General features: G+C 36.4%; 1 protein-coding gene across 1 annotated transcript in view; it reads right to left on the minus strand.

Moving 5' to 3' along the window:
* Positions 1-26,523, minus strand: part of LOC145674256 (uncharacterized) — a 113,295-nt gene that overhangs the window by 79,179 nt on the left and 7,593 nt on the right. Inside the window, exon 2 of the mRNA XM_081744091.1 lies at positions 16,962-17,221. The gene's annotated coding sequence lies outside the window, so the exon portion shown is untranslated. The remainder of the gene's footprint in view (positions 1-16,961; positions 17,222-26,523) is intronic.

Genomic DNA, 26,523 nt, shown 5'->3' on the forward strand with positions numbered 1-26,523 from the left:
TTTTTGACCGAGTACCCCCACTGGGAATCGAACCCGGGACCGCTCGCACCGAAGGATAAAGTGTAGTATTACATATAAATTCATATGAATAATTAACACTTCTAAATCAGAGTAAAACATTTATTAAAACTAAAACATAGTGTAACGGTTTCCACAACTTAACGTTATCTTCATCAGACACTTAACTGCTAGTGTTCCAATTACGTTAAGTTGTCGAAACCGGTACATTATATTTAGTTTTAACAAATAAGTGTTATACTCTGGTCAGAAGTGTTAATTATTCCTTTAGTGAGTTCCAGAGTAGTAATGGATAGAGATAAATTCACATCTGTAAAATTTAACACTAATAAAGAGTTGCTTAAGCGGCCCCGCGTGGTGTAGTCGCTAACGATCTCGCCTTTAGTGCGAGTGGTCCCGGGTTCGATTCCTGGTGGGGGCACTCGGTCGAAAAAGTGTAACAGCTTTTTCAGGACAACCATCTTCAGTGAGTTTTTTCCTGGATTTCCCTCATTCATACCAGGCAAATGCCAGGATTGTATCTAACATACAGGTCCCAGGCTGCTTCTTTCCTTCCCTTTTATCAGATAGTGTGATCGCCGAAGGACGTCATCTCTCATATGCGTGACAGACTAAATGGCCTTAGATGCTGACAGCCCAAATATCTAATCCGTAATCCCCTAAAGATTTGCTTAGTTGCTATACAAACAAAACTGAGGCCCCTGCCACGTTGCGCGCCTTTGATTCACTTGTTTCCGGGAGGAAAAGCATTGGAATGTCAAGGCATTCGGATTCAACTCTAAACTGTAGGTCCATGCCTTAAGTAGCCTCGTCGCTGAAAAGAGACTTCAAACTTTATCCGCATACGAACAAAACTAAATTTAATGTTGGTTTAAAGAAACAAGTTTTGTCGATAGATGGCACTACAGTCTTCGTATCTCTCCCATGTATTTTTTATCCACGAAAATTCACGATTTCTCTTACAAATTTCAACCTACAGACTTAACATTTTTAGAAAAAAAAACTTCATAATCTATTGAAGGCAATAATCCGTGCCGATATTATATTTAGAATTTTCTTCATTGTTGAAATGGATATCGAAACCTTTAACAATCGAACTGTTTCAACAATGAAGAAAATTCTAAATAAAAAATCGGCACGGATTATTGCCTTCAAGAGATTATGAAGTTCCTTTTCTAAAAATGTTGTCTGTAGGTTGAAATTTGCAAAAGAAATTGTAAATTTTCGTGAAAGGTAAAAAATACATGGGAGAGATACGAAGACTGTAGTGACATCTATCGGCAAAACTTGTCTCTTTACACTAACCTTAAATAATCATGCCAATCGCCTTCTCGTGGCTATAGAGTTAGCGTCCGCCTCTTTGGCGCGGGAGAGTCGAGTTCGATTCACGATAACAGCTCAAGAGATTCGGATCTCACGTTAAGTTGTAGATCCACGTGCCATATAGCCTTGCTGCTGAAAGGGACGCTAAAATCCACTGCAACCACTCAACCAATAACGTCACTCTAATTTTACATACAAAACACTAAACATAGCCAACAAGGGAAGACATTAATACCCTCGCTACCGCTTGTACCACCGGTGAATCAGGATCACGTGGTGACATTCACTATAAATTTGCTCATCAGCAAGTGTCAAAATAATTCCGTTGCAGGGGTTGTGGTGGCTCAGTGCTAGAGCGTTCGCCTCTTGTGTGTGGAGTCCCTGGTTCGATCCAAGCTCGCGCCGAGTGGACCTTCAGGTGGACAAGCGCCGGGTGTGTGGCTTTTCTCCAGGTTCTCCCACTTTATTCATGCCACTATTGCATTCATTTCTCATCATCACCGTCTACTTTAGCCTCGCCGGCATAAGTGTGGGGCATAAAACTGGAAGATTTCATTTCATAAATCCCTTGCAGCCGCCACAGATTCTCAAAAAGGTATTTGTAGTTCCGTGCCCATTCAACAAATAGTGGTTTCATTCCTCCCCTACTCCCGCAATTCTTACAAGTTCTAGTTGTAGGGAGATGTGCTTGTCTCCTTAGTTAGCGTTTTTTTAAAATTGTTTTTTTTATCAAGGATAAACGAAGCGGGTAAATTGATTTACATCGTGGCTTGACCGAACAACTCAGACAATGTAGCGGAAAAAATTGGCTAAGAATATATATAGTCAAATTTTTACGTTAAAATTGTTAGAAAGATAGTTAAAGTGTAAAAAAGTACATATTAAATAATATGAGATACGTGAAAATTATAAGTTTGTTAAAATCTCCCCTACAATGTTTCATGCTTCCGCAAGATAAATTTTACTGTGCTTTCTCTGACGGGTTACAATGTGCGCTGCAATAGAATATTACCCTCTTGTGAGGTGCGTTCTGTGATTAGGTGTTGGGAAACAATGAGAAAGTTAAGGTGTGCGATTCAAAACAAGCGGCGGGGAAAACTTAACGCGAAGGTGTTGTTTTTACACAACACAGGTCCACACACGGCCAAGCGTACCCGAAAGCTCTTGGATGGTTTTGGATGCGAGATGCTCGATCATCCACCATACAGCCCGGATTTGGCGCCAAGCGACTACTACCTTTTCCTAGCGATGAAGACATGTCTCGCTACACAACGCTTTGATACTGACGCCGAACTGGATGCCGGTGTAAGCCAGTGGCTAAAAACGCAATCAGCAGATTTCTACCGCGAGGGTATTGAAGAAGTTGTGCTACGGTATGTTAAGTAGAAAAATAGCACAACAGTGTACCTTTCAAATGTATATATATACAATTTGGTTTGTTCATTGTGTTACTTTTTGCTATTTCAAAACGTCTGTTATTTTCTGAACATTCCTCGTACTTTTCTAAATATAAGACGAACAATAACAAAGGTTATGGAGCTTATATTCATTTTTTATTAACGTACTAAACGTGTTTGACTCTGGCAACTACAATATATATAAAACTAGCATATATTACCCGCTTCGCTGGGTGGAAATGAACATTTAAATGCACAAATCTGTATCTCATGTGTGTAGTACCCTGAAATATGCTGCTTTCGTTTTTAATGGCATCGATTTAACACTAGAACGGCGGTGTTTTTGATACTCTCTAGAACGGCGGGAGTGGGTCAAAAATGACCCATTCCACTTTTATTAATTATTTATACTCTAAACCACTAATATTTGTTGTATGATAAAAGGTGACTTTCAATCAATAAAACAAAAAACTTCTTTGAACTCTAGATTAATATTTATTGATCAGTGCTTTTTTTGCCAATAATATAAATTTAAGAAACATGCTATTTTTTGTGAATATAATATTGTTAGAATGATATTATTAAATCTATTATATACAATGTCAGTTTATTATATAGTAATGTTATATATCATTCTAATTCCTAGATAGTTATTATTCTTAGATAGTTTGTTCAAGCGCATGACCTAACTGAACTAAACTAACCTAATCTACACACATCTAAGCTTGCAGTCTTACACAGAACAAAGTTCAGTCACTCCTCTACAAGGAGAAGGGTCATACAAAAACATTGTTCACAAATAAAAACGTGACGTATTACACAAAAAATATTTTACTAATATGATTGTAATAACATCTATTCATTTCTATAACTTTCCTCTCCCTATTTAGAATTTGTACAAACCCATAACCTGACATAACCTAAAATAGCATACACAATCGTAAACTTGCAGTAGTTCAAACCAGAAAAAGTCAGTATAGAGTGATGGTTTTCTAAATAAGATATGGTATGTTCTAATCGTGAAAGCTCTAACATAAATAGAATGGTAAACTACCTGTTCTTTCGAACAACTCCTTTAGAAATTCTACTTCTTTTGTTGAAATATAATTTATCCAAACATACTAGAAAGTAAGTTGTCTCCCATTTAGACCTCTAAACTTTTTGGTTTCAGTAGCTTTGAAATTTCTGGTTACGCCACATGCTAGTAGTCTAAAAATTCTTGGCAGCGCCGGAAATCAAACTCGGGATCCCTCAATCCGTAGTCAGCCACGTTCACCACTAGACCAGCGGGGCGGTCATATAGTGGCATTCAGAGTGACAGCTTTGGCTTTCCTCTCCCAACCCGTCTGGTATATAGGAACCTTGTCCCAACCTGTCTGGTCATCGTGGGAGCAGTAGACCAAATCCTCCCTCCGGGGAGAGGCCTCATCCAATAGTGCTTCGAATATGGCTGTCTTTTATTTAGTATTATTTATTTGTGCTATAAACGTCTTCTCATGAAACATTTCAACATAGTGATACCAAAAAAAAAAAAAAAAAAAAAACACACACACACACTAGCTATATATTTTCACAATAGCATGCAAACTGCAATTTTTTTGTTGCAATGATTGAAATTATTATGAATATTTTGTTACGATGTAAGACATATAATTTGTGTTTAATAATAATAATAATAATAATAATAATAATAATAATAATAATAATAATAATAATAGTGTTACCTCTTTTATGACGCTTATTTGCAGAAGTATGGTTTTCGATGCTTATCTCTTTCTCTTCCGATATTTCATCCGAATCATCATATTCGTTGTCGCTCGGCAGATACTCTTCATCTGAAGAAATATCAACGCATTCAGCGTCAGACTCGGCCTCACTTATGTCATTGAATTTTGCAAGTATTTAATCCGGTATCAACAGTTTCTTGCTCATGATGAGTGTTTGAAATAGCACATCAGTCCGAAAATAATGAGATTCTCCTAATCAACACACTCTCTAAAGTATTACTAACTCCAATTAAAGTGACAAAATTGCTGAGAAGCTGGTCTTGAACACGAGGTGAAATGGGAGAATATTATGAGAAAGAACGGTCGGAAGATAAAGACGCTAGCCAGCAGTGTTGCTACAATGCAACAAAATCTCACTAACAAAAGAGTTGGGTCAAAATTGACCCAAGCCGCCGTTCTAGTATAATTGTTTGGTATTTCAAAAAGCAGTGTGTGGATAAGAGTGATACTTAGTACAAATATTTCTTCAAGAGAACGAGTAAAAGTCACAATAATTCGATCCGATTCATAAGAAAATAGAAAAGTTCTTAAAACGTAAAATTCGAAATGGGTCAAAAATGACCCAGCCGCCGTTCTAGTGTTAAGCAGCATCGGAAAGATCATTGATCATTTCGGCGACCACGAAAACAACGGATTCGACACTAGTATTGGTCATTTTCGATCATTTTTAAATTTCTCTCCCCCTCCCCTTAGATATACGCAGCTCCCCTTCCCCCCTGCGGTGGCACACGGCATCAGAATTGTCACTGTTAATCTCAGGTACTTCTAAAACTATGGATTCGACACTAATATTAGACATTTTCAATCATTTTCAAATGTTTATCCCCCTCCCCCTTCCCAACTATCAGAGCTGAACTTGGATTGAAACAGCATCAGAAGTGTCACTGTTTCTCTCATCGACCCCGAAAACTATCGATTCAACATTAATATCGGACATTTTTGATCATTTTAAAATTTCTCTCCCCCTCCCCTTAGGTATACACAGCTCCCCTTCCCCCTCCTCCGTGCGGCGGCACACGGCATCGCAATTGTCCCGGCCTATGTTAAGCAGAAGAGGTCCAGATCTTTTCTCTAAAAAATGTTACAATTTTGGTAATTTCTGTTAACATTCGGTTAATTTAGGTTAGGTTAAGTTACGTTTGTTTAGTTTAGTTTATGTTATATTAGTGTAGGGGTCCCGCATAATTTTCAAAAAATGATATTTAAATAGAATTTCGCTTATTTCTACTAATATTAGGTTAGATTAGCTTAGGTTAGTTTATGTTAGGTTAGGTTAGATTTGGTTACGTTATGTTACGTCTAAGTTCTTGCATCATTTATTTCTTCTATAAATTTCGTGTTTTTTACGTGCTTCTGGACCCCTTGTACTAAACATACTCCATTGTCACTGTTAATCTCAGCTACTTCTAAAACTATGGATTCAACATTAATATCGGTCATTTTTGATCATTTTTAAATTTCTCTCTCCGTCCCCCAACCCTACGTTGCATCGTCGAAGTGAATAGCCCAAAGCAATATCTGCCCCTAGACTCATGTATGTTGAAAATTTGATTGAGATCAATCGGGTGGTTCAAGAGTGATGAAGTCACAAAGCAGTCACTTTAATTTTGACTTTTTTTCACATATATCTCCCGCCTTCTCCTCCCCTCCGTTGCTCCGTCAAATTTAAATCATAAGAACGATCCTAGGCGTAAACCTCATCTATGTTGAAAATTTGATCAAGATTGGTCGAGTGGATCAGGAGTTATTAAGTTTCATTTATTTTATACCCTCACCCCCTCCCCTTAGTTCTACCATTAAACCGAATAGCCAAAAAACAGCCCAGTCGCGAACTTCATACATGTTACAAATTTAATCAAGATCGGTCGGGCGGTTTAGGAGATTTAGAGTCACAAACATAGTGATTTTTAGTTTGATATAAATAGATTAATAATACAGCTCTTCCGCCATCTTACTAAACAATACAATGTAGTCTTGGCCTAACGTGTGGTAGCCATTTTAGAATTCAAAATAACTTTTGAAAGCAATATTTTGTTGCTTACAGCAACTATCTATTCTGTATTAAGAAGATTAGCAATCCTTCATAATAAACTATACAGAACGAACTCAGTTATTCGTTATATATTAAGTAAGAAGGTACAATGTAACAATACAACATTCCCGTAATGGCGGCTATCAAAATATTAGATCCAGCAAACATATTTTAATTCACGAAATTATTTTTAAAATCGTTGTCGTTGTCAATAAACTAAAGAATATGTCTAATCTAATATTATTATTTACCTTATTTATAACATATATTCATATTTACGGAGATAAACTCCAAAATACTTAATTATACACTTAATTCTGCTTACCTCTCAAACATAAGATGGTTGATAGCCTAGATACCAAAGGTTTGGCGGCAAAACAAAGAAATTCAACATAAGACTGCAGAAATAATATTGAATTAAAGTTCATAAATGAGTATAAAATTCTTTTGCCACGCAATCAAAGATATTATAACTGATAAGAGCAATAAGCATTTCATAACCTCAAAAACCTCAAAATAAATAATTACAATAATTATCTTAAAATGGCGGTTATGCAAACAGCTGAAAACGTAAGGTAAAAGAACAAGAATTACTGGTTATGGATAGAATACAAAATGAATAAAATTATTTGACTGTTTTAAGGTTGAGGACATCTTAATGAACTATAGTGGTGCCCTCAAACTCCACTAAAGTTTCTCTCTCTCTCTCCACAACTATAGTGGTGCCCTCTACCTACACTAAAATTTCTATTATATACTGTGCAAACGGCTAAAGATAGACACATTCTGATTTCAAATTCTGGTAACCGATGTTCATAGGAGCGAAGCAGATATTTCTTTGATTGATGCCGCCATAAGCTCCAGCTGTGCCAGTTAGGTCCATTAAAATTTCTTATTAGCATGTAAACGACTAAACAACATACATTCTAATTTCAAATGGGGGTAATCCAAGACTCATGGAAATTGTGTAGTTGATTCTTTCACTGGTGTCCCCTACAACTGTAGTGGCGTCCCGTAGGTCCAGTAAAATTTCTAATTGGAATGTAAACGGCTAAAGCACACATATTCTAATTTCACATTTAGGTAATCCAAGACTTAGAGAAACAGAATAAACTAGATATTTTTTCTCACTCGTGTTGTTCCCAAGCAGTGTTTCTTTCAGAAAAAAGGTTCCTGCGGGGGCACACCTAGTATTTGGAGGGGCACTGCGGGTACTATTCTATTTATTATTATAGACGTATTATTTTGGTCTCCTTCAGGGAGACTCTCTCAGGGAGGGGAAGTGCCTCCCCCCAAAAAAAGAGACTGGAAGAAACAGTGTTCCCTAGTAATACAATACCGCCACGAAGATCCGACTAAAATTTCTTATTAGAATTTAAGCGACTAACAGACATATTCTAATTTCGGACGGGAAATTAGATAGTAAAAAGTGACAACAATCATGGAGTATTCACATTAACAGTGGGCCACATTCCCTACCAGGCTTTGCAAAGAATATGGAACGTTAAACTACGCAATGATTCCAAAAATCAATAATAACTGCTATGCCTATTATCGCAAACTAAAACAGATATTAAGTAAACTTTGTGGTGGACAAACACCATGTGCGTGGGATTTCTCGGGGATCTCCCATTTCCTCCCACTTTCTTCATTCCACGATTTCATTCATTACTCATCACCACCGTCTCCTTTAGCCTAACCGGCATAATCGTGGGACGTAAAACTCAAGGATTTCATTTCAATTTTAAATCAGATTCTACCTTGCGTTGTCACAAACCGTTAAGGAATAGGGTCAACTTTATATAGACAGAAATTTTAAGATAAATTATAGGCTCACTAAACACTAAGTTATCGTAGTAATCAAAATGATACGGAAACAGCTGGCGTGCAGGATTATTTTTCGCACACCACTCGAAATCATTGTTGAAAAATTATAATTCTTTCACTAAATTCCTTCTTATTGTCTCCTAAATAATCTGCGCTAGGCGACATGAAAATACCTCACTTGGTATAGATAAAATTCAAGGGGACCATCAGAAGTAATCGTTGAAAAATTACAATTGTTTTACGATTTGCGTATAAACACGAGCGTACAGTTCGATTATACGGATCCATACAGAAATTCATTAAATATATAATCCTTTCTCTCTACATTCACGTTTTGTGCTATCAGCAATCATTTTTGAGGTGTTCACTTGCATTCCCCGGTGCAGATTCACTTTAAAATGTCTTGGGCAAAAACACCAACCAACCTGTGCTTGCTGGCTACTAAAAAGCACAAATGCTATGTAACCGAGTCAGGGAAGGAGCGCAACAGGGCGGCCTGCGCGAAGTTGCGTCCATACTGAGCAGGCGAATCAGCAATGGAGGGTTTACTCGTAAACGAGGATTGTGGAAATCCACTCCTTTCACGATACAAACATATTTTTTGTTAAAGTAATTTGCTCGATACATTGAAGTTTTCTCTTATGTTCACCGGTGCAGATTCACTTTAAGAGGTATTCTGCAAATGCCAACCAATATGTGCTAGGTGGTCAGTAAAAAGCACGAATGCTATCTAAGTGAGTCCAGTAGAAGCATTAGGGACCAGGGCAATAGCGTGTCCATAGGGAACAAACGCGTCAGCGATCGTGGGCATATGCGTAAACATGGATTATGAAGATCCACTGCTTTCACGATACAAAGATATATTTTTGATACAATTATTTGCTCGTTACATTAGTTACACGTCATATTGTCGTTTATTAATCTATCACTATTTATTTTAAGGATGAATACGTGCATACCAAGTTCGATTATCATTAATACATTTTCCCGTAAATATGCATCTCACAGATAAGAACACATTTTGATATTTTTGATTACTTACACACTACTCTATTAAAATATTATTACAAATTTCTTCTGTAAATTTTGCAATATGTGAATCATTACAATTAATCTGCACCGGCACAGCCTCCGGATGTATGGTGTAAAAACAACAGTGCAAAAATACAAATTAATCTGTGCTAGGTGTCCAATAAATATTACGAACTATAACCGAGGCGAGGCAGAGCGAAGCTAGGGACCTAGGAATACCACAGTTGTGCGTCCAAAATGAGGAGGCATGTCAGTGACGGTGGGTATACGCGTAAGCGAGGGTAGTAAAAACAAGTGGATTTTGGCAGTGATAAGAGTTTCAATAGCACTTGTCAAGGTTTCATACTAGTAGTGTCCATAATATAAGATTTTAAGAATTCTGGGCTTTCGGCATCTATGGCCATGATAACCCGTCACTTTTGCGAGCACACAATCCGGAGAAAGGGAAGGAAGAAGCGAAGCTGGAGAATTAGTTATAGCACAGCTGTGCGTTCAAAAGGAGGAGGCATGTCAGTGATGGTGGGTATACGCGTAAGCAAGGGTAGTAAAAACAAGTAGATTTTGGCAGTGATAAGAGTTTCAATAGCACTTGTTATGGTTTCATAATAGTAGTGTTCAAGGATTGAAGATTTTAAGAGTTCTGTGCTTTCGGCATCTATTGCCATGTTAACCCGTCACGTTTGCGAGTACACAATCCGGAGAAAGGGATGGAAGAAGCGAAGCTGGAGAATTAGGAATAGCACAGCTGTGCGTTCAAAAGGAGGAGGCATGTCAGTGACGGTGGGAATACGTGTAAGCGAGGGTAGCAAAAACAAGTGGATTTTGGCCGTGATAAGAGTTTCAATAGCACTTGTCATGGTTTCATAATAGTAGTGTCCAGAATTTAAGATTTTAAAAATTCTGGGCTTTCGGCATACATGGTCATGTTAGCTCGTAACGGTTGCGAGCACACAATCCGGGGAAAGGGAAGTGGCCTGGGACCTATATGCTAGGTACCACACGGCATTTGTCTGGTATGAATGAGGTAAACCCAGGAAAACCTCACTCAGGATGGCTGGCCTGAAAAAGCGTTTTACACTTTTTGGACCGAGTGCTCCCACCGGGAATCGAACCTGGGACTGCTCGCACCAAAAGCGAGGGCGTTAGCGACTACGCTAGAAGGAGCAACTAGTAGTGCTCCACTTGTAAACATAAAATACAGATAATGCACACTGTCCAGAAATACGCCACCGGTGCAAAATAGTATCTAATACAGTCATTTTTGGTATGCACTCATTTATTTTATCCGTCGTAAAGTGCTTGTAATGATTTCACACTAGTAACCTTATACTTATAAACCTAAAATACAGATGTATTACTTTGTATTTAATTATATCCCCTGCAAAGTTATTGAATCTTTTCATGCAAAGTATTGAATTTTACCCGTAAATCTTGCAAAATGTGTGCCAAAATTAAAAAAAAGCACCAGTACTGCAAAGCATCAAGATCATAGCAAAGCCTATTTTGGCGGAAGTGCAAAAGATGAATGAGTTCTTAACAATTCCAAATTTCCCGTCTGTAATTAGCAGGGTTGGTTGGTTTAAAGCAAGGTGGTTTAAACCAGCTGGTTCCCCCCCCCCCCCCAAAAAAAACTGGTTTAAACCAAAAAACGAAAAATGTTCGTAAAAGGGTAAGTGTTCGTAAAATCTTGATGAACACACATTTGTTGGTAATCGCGTGTCACTCCCGTATATTATTCGTATTATATTCAGATCTAAATTCCCCATTCATTACTCAAAGAGATTATACTACAAAAGCAACTTTTTTTTTTACATAAGTTTATGAATGTTTCTTTTGTGATTTTTTTAGTCTGTTATTATTGTTATGCAATTGCAATCAAAGAAAATTTCTAAATATTGTTTCGCTTTAATAATGTTCACTATTGATAAAATACATCGAAATGCCGTTTTTTTGGGGGGGGGAGGGGATCATACAAACCCCACGAGAGCCATTTACTGAAATCAGAAATATCTTTGGTATCTATTTATGTATAAATGGGTCAGAGCCAAAGTGGACTCAAATAATTCTTATCTTTATTCACTTTTCTTACTGATACGCAAATTAGGTCGTTGTATTTCTTTAACTTGGACTAATAAAAATCGTAGTGAACTAAATTGGACTTAATTAGTTCTTCTGTACTCTGCAATATTTTGAAACTGTCCATATGAAATTCTGTATAATGGTTTCACTTGTGCAACTGTTTCTTCTTGTCCTTCTCGAATGACTTGACAATTTGACAATTATGTTAAAAGTATGTAAAGATCAGTACAACGTATCAGGAGTCCTTCGTGAGTGAGTCGGCAGACGTATCACATTTGTGGCCAGTTAGTCCCTGTTTTGAGTTCATATGGAGGACAATTTGTTTCGGATGTAAGTCGAGAAACGGTTTAGACTCCGGTTTAAGCTTATGTGACCCCTTCCAGCATAATAACACCACATTGAAACAAACTTATTTCTGTCCATATGTGATACAAATGCATAGAGCAAATTGTTTAAACAAAAAAAAATGTTTAAACAAAAAAAAAACTAGGTTTAAACCCAAAGGAAGATTTTTTTTTTTTTTAAATAAAAACCATGGTTTTTGCCAGCCCTGGTAATTAGTGCTACTAATTGCACACACACTGATTAAGAATAACCCTCATAAAAATCGTACAAGGTTAAAATAAGTGAGTTCATAGAAAAGAGAATTGTGTAGGATATTAAATTTCGATGTCGGAGGAATTTTTCACAATGTAAGAAACCAGTGTTTCATGCTTACAAGTGTGAAACCATTACAAGTGCCATTCTAGGGTTAAAATAAATGAGCACATTAAAAGATTATTGTATAACATTAATTTGCTCCGGCGGAGTATTTCTGCATTATGATGGAAGCATGTATACAAGCATGAACTACGAGTGTGGAAGCATTACCTATGTGATTTTATGCTATAGCAAGTGATTTTTCGAAGTAATGTAGTTTATGCGCATACCCTCCGTCGCTGATGCGCGGGTTTCCCTGCTGTGGTCCACCTGTGACTCTTCCATAGCATTCTCGTTTGAATGGCATATGTCCTGATGCATAACTCTACCCGTAAGGGGATGTCCTCGTAAAGTGATTCTATCCTAAGCAACTCCTATCCTACGAAAAATTCTAAGACACTACGAGTGAATTTCGAGATGAAATAATTGCGTATAATAGGATAGCAGGTAATGTATCGTGTAATCATTTCTAGTGGACATCAGTTTGCACACACATTATCACTCACTAGGGATGATTCCATTCCGGGACCAAGTACTGGATAGAACTTATATATCGTCTGAAAGCTCTTGCCATGAGAAGTACGAAACCATTTTCGAATCACGGGCAAACTCACAACCTGACCCTATAAGGAGCCAGTTTGTTGGTGTTTGCGACCCTATGTATGGCATATTCGACAGAAGTAAAAATGAATGTTACGATGTATCACGAGTAAGTGCCTGAGTCCTTCATGATTCTTTTTAACTCATTGCTAGAACGTGACTCTGGCAAGAGTTTGGTAATATCGCTCTGCACCCAGACGTACCCATTTGACCAGTGTTGCCAACGAATTGTAAATATAATGTGGCAAATGGTTTCTATACCACTGGACGTATATCCATGTAACGTGGTATAAACATCATTCGTCACTAGAGAAAATATACTGTGGACGTATTCCTCTCGCAAAGACCCCAGTTTGTCAGTGTTGCAATTGTAAAAATGAGACGATGTAAAACAGGTTCCGTACGATAAGACGTTTACACACCAAGCTTGGCAGAAATATCACACGATACTATAGCACAAAGACGTTGAGTGTGACCATCTCCCAACCATTCTAGGTTGTCAGAGTTGCCAACCAAGTGTAAACATTACTATGTTGCAAATGGTGTGCGTGCCATGGAATGAATATAAAACAAATGTGACAGAAGCAGTTGGATAATGGAAAACATAATGTGAGTGTCCGCGTCTACCAAGCACCCCAGTTTGTCAGTGTTGCCAACTAATGCGAACATTCAAGATAATTGCATGAAGTCTACAGCATTGGCAAACATAATTAGACTGTAACCCATGCTAGGTTTTCCATTGTCCAATGTTGCTTTTTGCTATATGATGTGATGTTTCGTGTAATGTTTCTACCACGGTTGGTGTATAAATTCCTCATCGTACGAACCTGTTCATTTTTACAATTGGTTGGCAACACTGACAAACTGAGATCCTTGAGAGAGAAATACGTCCACAATATATTTTCTCTAGTGATGAATGATCTTTATTCCAAGTTACATGGATATACGTCCAGTGGTAGAGGAACCATTTGCCACATTATATTTACAATTCGTTGGCAACACTGACCAAATGGGTACGTCTGGGTGCAAAGTGGTATTACCAAACCCTTGCCGGAGCCACGTTGTAGCAATGAGCCAAAAAGGAACATAATGGGCTCAGATGCTTACGTGTTATGGGTCGTAACATTCATTTTTACTTCTGTCGAATGTCATACATAGGGTCACAAACACCAGCAAACTGACCCCTTGTGTGAAATTGTGGGTTTGCCTGTAATTTGAAAACGGTTTCGTACTTCTCATGGTAAGAGCTTTCAGACTATATATAGGTTTTATCCAGGTATTTGGTCCCGATATGGAATCATCACTAGTCAGTACGAAATTACTTGGGCAGGCATGAAGATAATAACAGGTCAAAACGTCTTAGGAATTATTTAAAGCAAGAAAAGATAACATGCTTTTTCAATTTGACAGACTATTCTTAATCTGTGTCTAAGTGGAAGTTTGGATTTGGTAATCATAATAATAGAAATTCGACATCGTACTGTAGTATGTAATATAGGTTTCTATTGTATGTCAGTAACTACAATATTGTATGCCGGCAATGGCATATATGATAAGCATATATAAATAATTTTTTTTTAAAAAAAATGTCAAGCCAGGGTTCCGCAAATGGCTACCGTGATTGAAGGGACGTATATTTGTTTTAAACGTTATTTCCCTAATTATTTATGATTATGATAATATACCTTACTCACAATTATTCCTTTTTTATATTTTCCTAGTTCAGTTGTAATTGTATTTGCCAAACATTTGTGAATTTCGTGCTTTCTTTATATTTTTCTAAGTATTTATCCATATTTATTACTGCACTTAAGTAGCACCTTTCGCTCTTCATTGTTGCAAACTTTATAAGTAAACCAAAGTTCCAATATAATTATAAACTTTTTCCTTTCTTTCTCACTGAGAGAGAGGATATAAACTAACTAACTAACTCTATGGCCTATGGAACCCGGAGGTTCAGTGCCGCGTTCACAAAAGCTCTCCACTGACTTCTATCCTTAGCTAATTGGATCCAGTTTCTACTTTGTATTCCTATCTCTGCGAGATCCATCTTAATATTATCCTCCCATCTGCGCCTAGGTCTTCCTAATGGTCGTTTTCCTATGGGTCTACCAGTCAAGACTAGAGAGGATATAGATTTGCAAAATAATAAAAAAGAAAAAAATACAGCGCATAAAACGCAAACGATTTTGTGGCGGATGATCATTAAGAAGGATAAAAACTTCTAACAGTCATGGCAGCAGGCGGGATTGCGCGTCAGTGACGATGAGTGTGTATATATAAACGAGGATAGCGAAAAAGCACTTCATATGGCACAAAAACACATTCCTTGCGCGTATTTAAGCACTTCTATTATCAAATTGTACTCAATTTAGAAAGCATTTCACTTCGTCATGTCTTCTTTATGGAGTACTACGTGGTAAGGTGCACATTGTGGATATCAATTTTCTAACTTATCATAAATATGAAAGATAAGATTCCGATATACAGGGTGTTTCAAAAATCCCTTACCCCAAATTTTCAAATCCGTCAGATATATTTATATTGAACTTGATAAAGTAAATATACAATAGGGCTAGGGTCAACCTTTTGGATGATGGTTCGCAGACGGCCGCCATCTTGCATTTCATTTTTCTTTTATTTCAAACGATAGATGAATCATGTGATACATGACCTTGGGCTAGAATTTGCTCAGGATGTCAAATATGAAATCAGATTTCATGTATATTTGGCGAGAATAGTATGTACAATGTAGTGTAATAAGAGTATTGTATGCATCACGTGCTTCTGTTTACAATGTTACATGCTCCTGCTTGTAAACATCACCATACGTCGGAGTAGTACAGACCACGTGGGATTACTATGATAAGCAGCGCCACCACCGCCAGGAGTTCCAATATATTAGAGGGCAACCAGCGGACATGCACTAGTCTTCGATTGGTTTCCCTTCCCTTGGTTGCCTGGAGCACTAGGAGAACTCAACCTCAAAGCCTCTAGTCTGCTGTGGGACTCTTGCCTACTAGTTTCCTCCTGGCTTAGTTTGCATCGGGGCTCTGTCGGTATCACAATCTCAGTTGTTTACCCCGCTTCGGAGCTCTGCGACTTCTTATTCCCCTCCGTGCCTGCTGCGGAGCATTGGGAATTCCTACGTCACTCTACTTGCTTTGCCGGAATTCTGTAGAGATCCCATCCTTGACCGCAAGATCTTTGGTTTCCCAGTTTCTACCTCAGAATAGAGAAAATTATACTAAAGAATTTCTGTAAATACTGTTGTTATTAGAGGATTTTTATAAAATAAAGCGGAAGTGGGAGTCGATTCCAGACTATGATTTTAATAACCTAGCTCTTCCAATACCGGCACTAACGGAACTATTCCGTATAAAATGAAATGAAATCTGCCAGTTTTAGATCCAACAGTTATGCCATGTAAAATAGAGAAGACTGATCACGACAATGAGTGAAAGTATTGAATTAAGGAAGTGGGAGAAAATGGGACGACCCGGAGGAAACTCGCGCACATAGAGAGTAGTTCAAATCATCATCATATTCTCTACGTCGTACGCTTTTGTACATTCCAGCGAGACAGATCTTTAGCAATGGCAGCTGTAAGTACAACGTCTCTGTTCATAAATTCCGCAGGTAATTAGCACATACAAATATATGATGGAACAAAAAGAAACACAATAATTTTAGGAATGATCCAAAAATGCATCAAAAGATTGCAATCTTGGACAATAATTATTTTCTCAATTAGAGGCCACTAAATTTTTGAACGGACCCCAAATCGAGCTTTTGTATTGTTTTTTGTGGAATAAACACATCGTACTGAGTTAAAATGATAGTTTGGGTTTGGCTACACTATATGTAGTTCTCCAGATATAAGGTCTACAAGAAAATTTTTCCCCGAAATATATTAGATCTTTTGAGTAAAAGAACAAAAAATGTCCACTAAGAAAACTAACAAAAGTGTTTATCCACAACACAGAACGATCAGAACTTGAGTTTAAGAACCAGTTTGAGATACGAATGATCTATATCACTGAGCATTTTTACCCCTGTTCTTTGACTTGGGTTGAAACAAGTAAATTGATCAAATATTTGATTTATGATTTAAACAAAATAAACTACTGCTAATAATTAAATAGAAATTCATAGAAAGAAAATCACCTATGGAGTCTATCTCAATATTTGTAATGCTTTATCCTATGTCGTAATATTTCTGTTTCACCATATCCTTCCTGAATTTCTCGCAGACGTGATTAAGGAAAGGTCAATTTTCATTGACTTATACCACTCTCAGTCTGCAATGCTTCCACCTTTGCTTCTGAAGCCACTTCCGCCAGGCGAAGTTACTAAAGGCGAGCTTGCACTTCCTTCTTCTTCGGCTCAAGTCTTTCACGAACTTCATCATGTTGCTCTTCGGTATTCTACAACAAAAGTAGAACAGTTAGAAACAAAACAGCCATGGAATAAACACACGCTTACAAATTACCCCTATTTTTACATAAAATTTTTGATTCCTAAATATTTTGCCGAAGTATCGGGTCTATTCTGCAACAACGATTTAAAACACTCACACACACAAAAAAAAAAAATTAAAAAAGACATCATTCAAATGTACTGTCCCCAACAAAAGAATATATTCATCCAATTTACTTTGAATTTACTTTGATAACATCATTGGAGCAAACAGACAAAATTGAGCACAATATTCTGTAACGTTTAAAGAACTACATTCTCTAACGTCGAACTACTAAATCTGGTTCTTTCCTGTTAACATTACCACCAATGAATATATCTAGGTATATACAAAAGGTATACTCTTTCTTTGGTAACTACATAATATATGTGCAACTATTGGCTACTCTTAGCAGTACGTGCTTGACTGACAATTGTAAAAATATGGACCCTGCCTACTCGAGCCCTCAATATAGTGTGCCATTAGGAGAGCAGTGACACAAGACAATCCTCTAATGCACAGGATCATACACAACATCATAGAATGGATCCAAACCATCACCAATAATTAAGTCATAATTAGGTGCAATTTGTTTAGGCTTATACTGAAACATAGTGAACTATTAAAAATAAAATTGGGACAAGGATAGATCTTGTTGAAAATTCAAAGGACCATATGAAACATAATTAAATAGTAAGGCTGCAATTTAATTGAATTTCATCGGTATGTCTCACAATTCAATCGGTCATATTTTGGGACAAATACAAAGTAAAGTAAACTTCGGGACAACAACAGAATTTTATGTTGCAAATTCAAAAAACCAGAAGAAGCTGTAACGAACCATTTTGGTACATGGTCCTTACAGTATATTTATCCTTGAATAGAAATTCAATTTATTTATGTCTTGTAATTGAAAAGTAGAGTGAATTTTACACCAAATACACGATTTAATTACAGAGATAGTATAAATTAATTTGGTGAATACTAAGCTATCAAATATATACTTGTCAATTCTTATTACACATTTAAGTTGTTCGTTTATCCTTAAGGATATATATAAATATGGAAAATATGTTTGAGTAAATAGGATCCCTGACAATGTCTGGTCACCTGAATACGTCGTACTTCTCTTTCATTTACTCTATGTATTCCCAGATGGTAGCTAAGAATAGATAGTGGTTCTTGGCAGATGATAGTTAATATATGTGAACTATAGTTATGAAGTACTGATGGTGAACGCGGCTATGTATCATAGTACAACGATAGTCGCTAACGTATGCTCGTCAGGATACTGCGGTGGTCAGGGCGGAAGTACGTATTTGAGGCAATGCTGCGAAATTGAAATAGACGCTAGCAATGGAGCCCTGTCTGGAGTGCAAGTAGTATATTGCTTTCATTGAAGACTTCACGGCTGTGGCATATAAGTAATTGCAAAGCCTCACTGAAACATATTGTAGTAAGCGGCGTTATAGTAAAATGTACTTCGTTTGGGTCCATCATCCTGATATTTTCTTCCATGTTACTATGATCATTTGTTAATTACAATTCTAGTTAAGCTCACTAGTTATCAGTATTCCATAAACACCATCTGGATGTTACCATTTACGTCCACATTGCAACGCACCACGACCAGGGGAATTGGCAGCGTAGCTAGCGATATCCAGGCCAAAATAAAGATGTTAATCTATTTGGAACCTTCTCGTGTTGCCTTGCTAATGTCCATACTTGTAACCAGGCAATGTGAAGGGGTGGTCACAGAGCTCACTCGTGAATATATGGTTGACGTACCGGTAATCGCTGTCAGAGAACAGAGATCGATTCCCGGCGGTGATATCCTCAGGATCCCACAAAATTACTACCAACGATTAAGAAGCCACGCGAAACGTAACGAAATAAATATTTATTTTTCTAATTGGTTTAATACGTCTCACTATTATAATCATTTATTCTCCAATTGAGTATGAGTATGTAACTGTGAAATTGACTCCCCATCTTATATGAATATGTTCTCTCTATGAAGAAGCCTTAACACGTACGATGGATCTTTGAAATGGGAACGTAAAATTCTGTACTTATCCCAAATTCACCTTTAAGTAGACGTTCAGTGCACAAGGGAATCAAGTCCACGTTTTTGGTCATTTTGAACATATTTCTTCTTTAAGATCTCTATCTGAAATTTTTATCAGGGTTTAAGTTCCATGTCCAGATTGTAAAGAACTTTTGTAATGTAACAAAAAAAAAAATGTTTTTCTCATAACTTCGATCATTCATATTGTTTCCCCTGTGTTCTGAACGTTCCATTTGTTCGCTATGTCCCACTATAATTATGGAACACAGCGAAGTACTGGGAACAAGTCATGGCCGTATTATTGATGATGGGTTGGACTGATTCTGTGACACTGAGTACGCAAGTGTGAAATTGCCCCCTACCTTCTGTGGGACAATCTTTTCATAAATGTACTTGAACAAATTAAATAAATAATGATCTAACAGTTTCGTGAGGGTTTTACGGTTCCTTGAATTCGAAACATAAAATTCTGTTATCCTAAATTTACCATTAATTGTTCGGTTTGTTCCAATTAGTCTGAGCATATTATGGAATGCAATGAACACATTGGAAGAAATTATTTGCCATTTGAATTTTCATATGGTTCTCTGAATTTAGAAAATAAATTCCTGTAGTCCCAAATTTACCCTTAATTGTTCGTTGTTTCAATAGAAAGTTAAATAAAAGCTGGGGTACCGTGAACATATTGGAACATTGTTCAATTTATGACTTAGTTATTGGTGGTTTAGATTGACTCTGTGACACTGACTATGCAAGTATAAAGTAATCCGTCTACCCAACGCTCACACACGCCTTGTTTCGGATGCTCTCTCCGCAAATAAGCCTAAACAAGTTATGGGATGCAGTGCAGATTATGATCGAATTATTTGTAAAATTTAATGTTGAAATTTCGAATGTGGTGGTGGTCAATATCGCATAGCCCTTTTTCTTCAGGATTTTTTTTCGTTTGTGTTAATCGTCCCTTTCACCAGCAAGGCTATATGAGACGTGGAATCATAACGTGGAATCCGAACCACATGAGCGCCTGTCGGAAATTGAACCTGGTCTCCCACGCCTAAGGAGTGTACGCTAGCCACTTAGCCACGAGAGAGCTCCTTTATCTCCAGGAAATTTGGCTGTATAGAACGTTTCGACTTTACTGAAAAAACAACAATTAATTACTGTATTCTGAAGGGGAAAAAAAAAGAAAAATTCAAGAACCAAAGAAAATTTATCACTGTACAGGAAAGGAAAAGCACAAGACTTATACAAAAGTGGGTTTTCTTGTATTAACGAAATGTTTGTAGAGTTACTAGAGTAATGATCAAGGTTTAAATGTCTTAGGCATATGAAAATTCAGTAGTGTTATCAATAGCTTTTCTGTAAATGCAGTAGTTAGATTTTGTAGAACATTATCATTTGCAAGTTATTCATGAACTAAACCTCCAATTAGTAACTTTAGTAGCTGAAGACACATCTTATGTAAAATATTACGCGAAACAAGTATATCTATCTGTATACGTACGATTTAGTGAGCACTGCATTCTAGCGAAAATAATCTATCTATTAAAATGCTACAACAGCAACAACAGCGCCTGAGGTCCAACTTATAAACTGATTTCAAACCTTTAATTTACTGTTATTTGTGATTTCCCGTTTAGAAACGAATATTTTAAACAATGTGTACTTTAAATAAATTATTTAAATAGACCTTTCTCATATAAAGTTTACATTTTTAAATTATTGTTCAAAGTCATTTTATTTTAATAAGATTTTTCCAAAATCAATGCAAACGAATTGTGCTGCCATTTTTAGAGTTTTTTAAACTATACGTTTTTTATGTGTTTGTGGCCAATCATTTCGACAATGAGATTTCGGAAACTACAGGCTCTTGAAAGATGACGTTTTCACTGATCGATTGCAAATTTTGTATAGATTGTCCAGTTCTAATTGAATATTTAAAAAAAAATGGCCATTATTACTTTATTACATTCTTACGGGTACACTGGAAGTGTTGAAATTTAAAAACAAAAACTAAAGCATCATATCCTACACGTTATACATTCCAACACCACATAATTGTATATACGGATTGCATACTGAAATGATAATGAAAAACGAAGGATAGCCATTTCTACACTCTAACAATAGGTTGAGTCTATTTTTTGCAGTGTTTTGCCCAATGAATATTGTTTGGAGTGTTTTGCCCATCATATATCACTGACATTATTATTAAATGTGTGTGTAATGTATTTGCTTATTACATACTGCATGCAAGAAGAAAGAAAACACTGATCAAACATGAATTATAAACTCCAAATGGAAGTAGGCTCATATCTTGCAAACGGTGCGAGATATTGAAAAAGTAATCGACAAAACCTCCCCTTTATGGTATCTCTTGCCAATTTTTATCAAGACGACTTTCACTTGTGTTTGTAAAGGGACGTACAGATGTGAGGAATAACAACGAGATTCATACTCATATGTGAATGATGCGCTGTGTAGATAGGGCAGATTCAGCTAGTATAGAATAAAAGTTTCAAGCAGCATTAGGCTAAAATATGTTAGATATAAACATCAGTGTGAAATCACGTTATTGTATTTTTGTCATAATTATGAAGGTTCACTTCGTGGTCTGCACAATTTCAATTACTTAAATACTTATAATATTTAATCTGTAATACTTAAAAGTCATTATAGATTCAGTAGTTAATAAAAAATGTACTTTCGGAACCATTTGTTCGTATACAAGTACCAGATAAGACAATCTGTGAAAGGGTCAAATTACTACGTGCTTAAATAATAACAATAATATTAGTAATTATTATTATTATAATCCACTGCAAAGAAAATACTATGCAAAATTATGAATTGCCGTGTAAATTTATACGTTTCGTTTCGTCATTTGTTTCCCACAAAGCAAAATCATAAAAAAATGTTCTAATCTGTATTACCAGTTTCGGGACCATTTGTTCGCATACAATAATCACAGATATTATGTTTTAATTTAGTGTTAAAAAGATCTCTGGGCGACAAGTCAGTATCTGACGTAGAACTAAACCTTAAACCTAGAACCTAAAACTACAGAGCAAAAAAACAAATCAAAACACACAACTTGTGTTAGGTGCCGATTAAAAAGCACGAATGCTATCTAACCAAGTGAGGACAGGGCGAAGCCGCGCGTTAGTGCCAGATGTGTCCCAAGGGAGGAGGCGCGTCAGCGATGCTCGGAATATGCTCAACACAGGGTAGTAAAAACACGTGGGTTTTCGCTGTGATATGAGTTCATACAGCACTTGTAGTAACGCTACAGTTTCAAACATAAAATACAGCATTTCTACATTTCCAGAAATACTCCGCCGGCGGAAAACAGTACATAATACAGTCACTTTTCACGTGCTGTCACTTATTTCAAATTGTTTCGAATAGCACTTGTAATGATTTTACACTAGTAATTCTACAGTTGTAAGCATAATATATAGCTGCATAACTTATTATTCAGTTCTGGTGTCCGTAGAAGTTTGCTCCTTATAAACACGTTTTCTTCCGTGCAAAGAGTTGAATTTTACCTGCAAATTTTGCAAAATGAGGTATGCCTAAACTTCACTCAAGCATACGAGTATACTCACCATCATTGATGCGGTTCCTCCTGCTGGACGGAACCCCGCGCTATCATATGAACACACCAGCTTCACAATGCCTGATTCAGTTAGATAAGATTCCTGCTTTTTAGTGACCACATAGCATATTTTGGTTTGTCTTTTGCTCTGTACTTTCCATTCCATTCATCTGGACGAAGTGTTTATGCGAAAATCCTAAAAGAATTGTAATTTTTTCAACAATTACTTCTCGCAGCCCCATTGAATTTTATTGGGCTACAGTGGCTTAGTTCAAGGTTCTACACCACAGATCCCCCTTCCTATTTAGCTGTAATAAACACAAAACAATGTGCTATAAGGGCCTCTAACCCGCCTTCAACCGTTCGGCAATACTGTGAGAATTAAATGCTAAACTTTGGTACAGAAAGGAACCAACCTACCTACTAACCGATATGGGAGGACCTGTGTTCTAGAACCTTCCCGTTGCTCAGTAGTAGAGCGTTCACCTCTAGCGCACGGACTCATTAATTTGATCCCAGCTCGCGCCTAGTGAGCCTTGTGGTGGACAAACACCGTTTCGTGGGTTTCCTCGGGGTTGTCCCGTTTCCTCTCTCTCTCACCATTCCACCATTTCATTCACTTTTCATCACCGTCTCCTTTAGCCTAGGAGGCATAATCGTTGGACGTAAAATTTAAAGTTTCATTATTTTTTATTTTTGAATTTTATCTATGCTAAATGTCGTGATGTCCAGCACAAATCTTTTGGAGAACAATAAGTAGGAATTAGTGAAAGAAATACGATTTTTTAACAATTATTTAGAGTGGTATGCCAAAACTTGACCTGCACGGACATAATTGCACACAATAGGATAGCACATATTCATTTCCAGAATACATGAGTTTCTACGCATATTAATGATCTATGCCCAATTATTTGGCCATACGATAGGGCAATAACAATGCAGAACGTCTTAGAGAGTCATCTAAAGCGAGAAAAATAAAAGTGTTTTTTTCTAATATGACGGAGTATTTTCAATCCGCTCACAAATAGTAATACTAGTAATTAACGCTAAAATGTAACTACTTACTTTGTTTCTAGTTGATTATAAACATTCAAATTTCCCTATGAAAATATAAATAAACGACGAACATATGAAGAACAAATGCAAACGAAAATGTTGCCAGGGCACTATAGTAATTTAGTGTATACTAAACTAATGCGAATTCCCCTTTACAGACGTATAGAGATAACAGCGAATATTAACTGGGAGTCTCAAGCTTGTCTCAGACGGGCCTGAAGTAAGGATGCTATTCACGATGCGAAAAACAACCTAAATTAACGATCATGTGAGAAGTAACTTGTCCCTAGTCCAGGTTAAAATTTTCTGCTGCCCTTACTTGGAAGAAATAGAAGCAGTTTCTACTTTCTTCTGGACTTGCATAAAACTACCAATCAGAAAAGAATAGTGCCTGACGATATTCAACTTTGTTTCTCACTATCATTTAGAGCATGGTTACCTGGACAAGTGAAGCATCAATCGTTTAAAAGAGTCATATAAAGAATATGATTTTTGGTATAACGTGACGTACGATTTACTTTTTATATTAAAAAACTCCAAGAATAGAGGTCTTAGAGAAGGTATGCAGTGAAGTAAGGAGTGTCCGTTTACAACAGATATAAACAAATGTAATTACACCTTTTAAAATATTAAAAACAGCATATTGTGCAATTTGTTTACCAAAAGATAATATAATATATGTTTTAAAAAAACAAACATTTGTCCTAAGATAAATCCTAATTTGCTTATTTCAACTTCTTCGCTGCGTTACGGTCTACAAACTTTTGCAAAGACCAGTACGGAATTTCCTCTGCAACAAATTTTTGGGGTATGGAGGCAGATTTCATATTAAATGGAGAAAAAAGAAGAAGAAAATAAAAATAAAAGCAAGAAAGTTATAAAATAGAGGATCTGTCCATACAACAAAATCGTAAATCCACAGGTCAAAGTGTTGCCACTTCTGCTAAAACTATACGGGTTAGGCTCCTTGACCGTTGTTTGACCCTATTTAGGTTTAACGTTGGTTCGGAACTTCTACCAAAATTGACCATATAACCACTAGACAATACTGTTCGGAACTCAGAGTTCGGGTCAGAACATTTTGCGAAATATGCGTTAAGACTGACTCTAATTGTATCTCCAATGCCGATACATTTTAATAATATAAATATTATTACGTTGTATAGGCATTAGTCTAATTATACTGAAAAGAAAATGTAAATTAATTCTCTTCAATCTTAGAACATAGATTTAACCATTGTAATTAATATGGTATTTTGTTGTGAAAGGATACCTACGATTTTATATTTACCTTTTAATTAATATCACAGAAACTACACCGACACAAATTAAATTACACTTTGGCACTTTGATTTAAGCAATTAAATATGATAATGCAATTTTACACTTTGTCCAATAATCTTCATTACAATCACGGAAGACGCTGGTGTCGCCAGTTACCGATTGAACTTCACTACACTATTTGTTTCCGCTATTTTGCACTTTCACTAGTCACACATATTGATATCGATGAAAGAGGACTCTTGGGTGGCTCCCCTGGATGTGCACTTGAAGTTGAAACATTGAATAGTCCTTGTTTTCCATTTTGTCATCTTTTTAGACAGTCATGTAGTTCGAACCCAGAAGAGTCGTTCCGAGGCTTCCGTCTCGTGCTGGTTACATTTTCTTATTTAGAGTAAAATGTTGTTTTGACAGTATTTTACGATTAACTTAATTATGTAAATTCACGTAAACAACAACCTAGACTTGATTTTCGTTGTACTGTTAATATATTCGCACTGGCTAGATTAAGATGTTATTTTCAGACACTACGTAGTTACACGTTTGTTAGTTTTAATGCACCTGTTGGTTTTTCTTCACACTGGGGCTTCCTGTTGGAAACGCAACGTAACCAACTGATGTCAAGCTAAAAATAACCACGACAACCTATAAACAGGAATTTACTCTCTATATTACTTTTCAGCAGGGAGGTTCCAACAAGACTTCTGTTGCAGACACGACACACGCACATATATATACATATTCGTCTGTTTGCGAGAAAAAATTTCTTAGAATTGATTTTAAACGAGGTACGTTTAAAAAGTTAAAAATTTTGCACTAAATTCTTATGGCATTGACAATAATGTCATAAAGGCGCACACAGAAACGTTTGTTTGAAATGTGATGATATTATGCTCATAAATATACATAATATTTACTGTAATAATTACTAATGTAGTGCCTTGTAGTCTTAAATTTCACATGAATTTTTTTTTTTACTATTATAAGAAAACATGATCACATTCAATATTTACTTTTATTGAAAACAACTTCAAGCATATTGGAAAATTAACACAATTAATATATCTGTTTTCATTTATTTGTTATTTGCAGTAGTATTATTTTAACAAGTATTGCTACTATGAAACAATAATAAAGTATACTCAAAATATTTGTATTTCAATAATATTCAATAATCAAAAGAAACAGTAAATATTAAAACTACAAAAGCTTAGAAAAACTATTTAAACTACAATATATATTTTTATTACATCCCTTTTCATTC

The sequence above is a fragment of the Thermobia domestica genome, chromosome 17, assembly GCF_964235325.1.
Source record: "Thermobia domestica chromosome 17, izTheDome1.hap1.1, whole genome shotgun sequence".
Taxonomy (NCBI): domain Eukaryota; kingdom Metazoa; phylum Arthropoda; class Insecta; order Zygentoma; family Lepismatidae; genus Thermobia; species Thermobia domestica.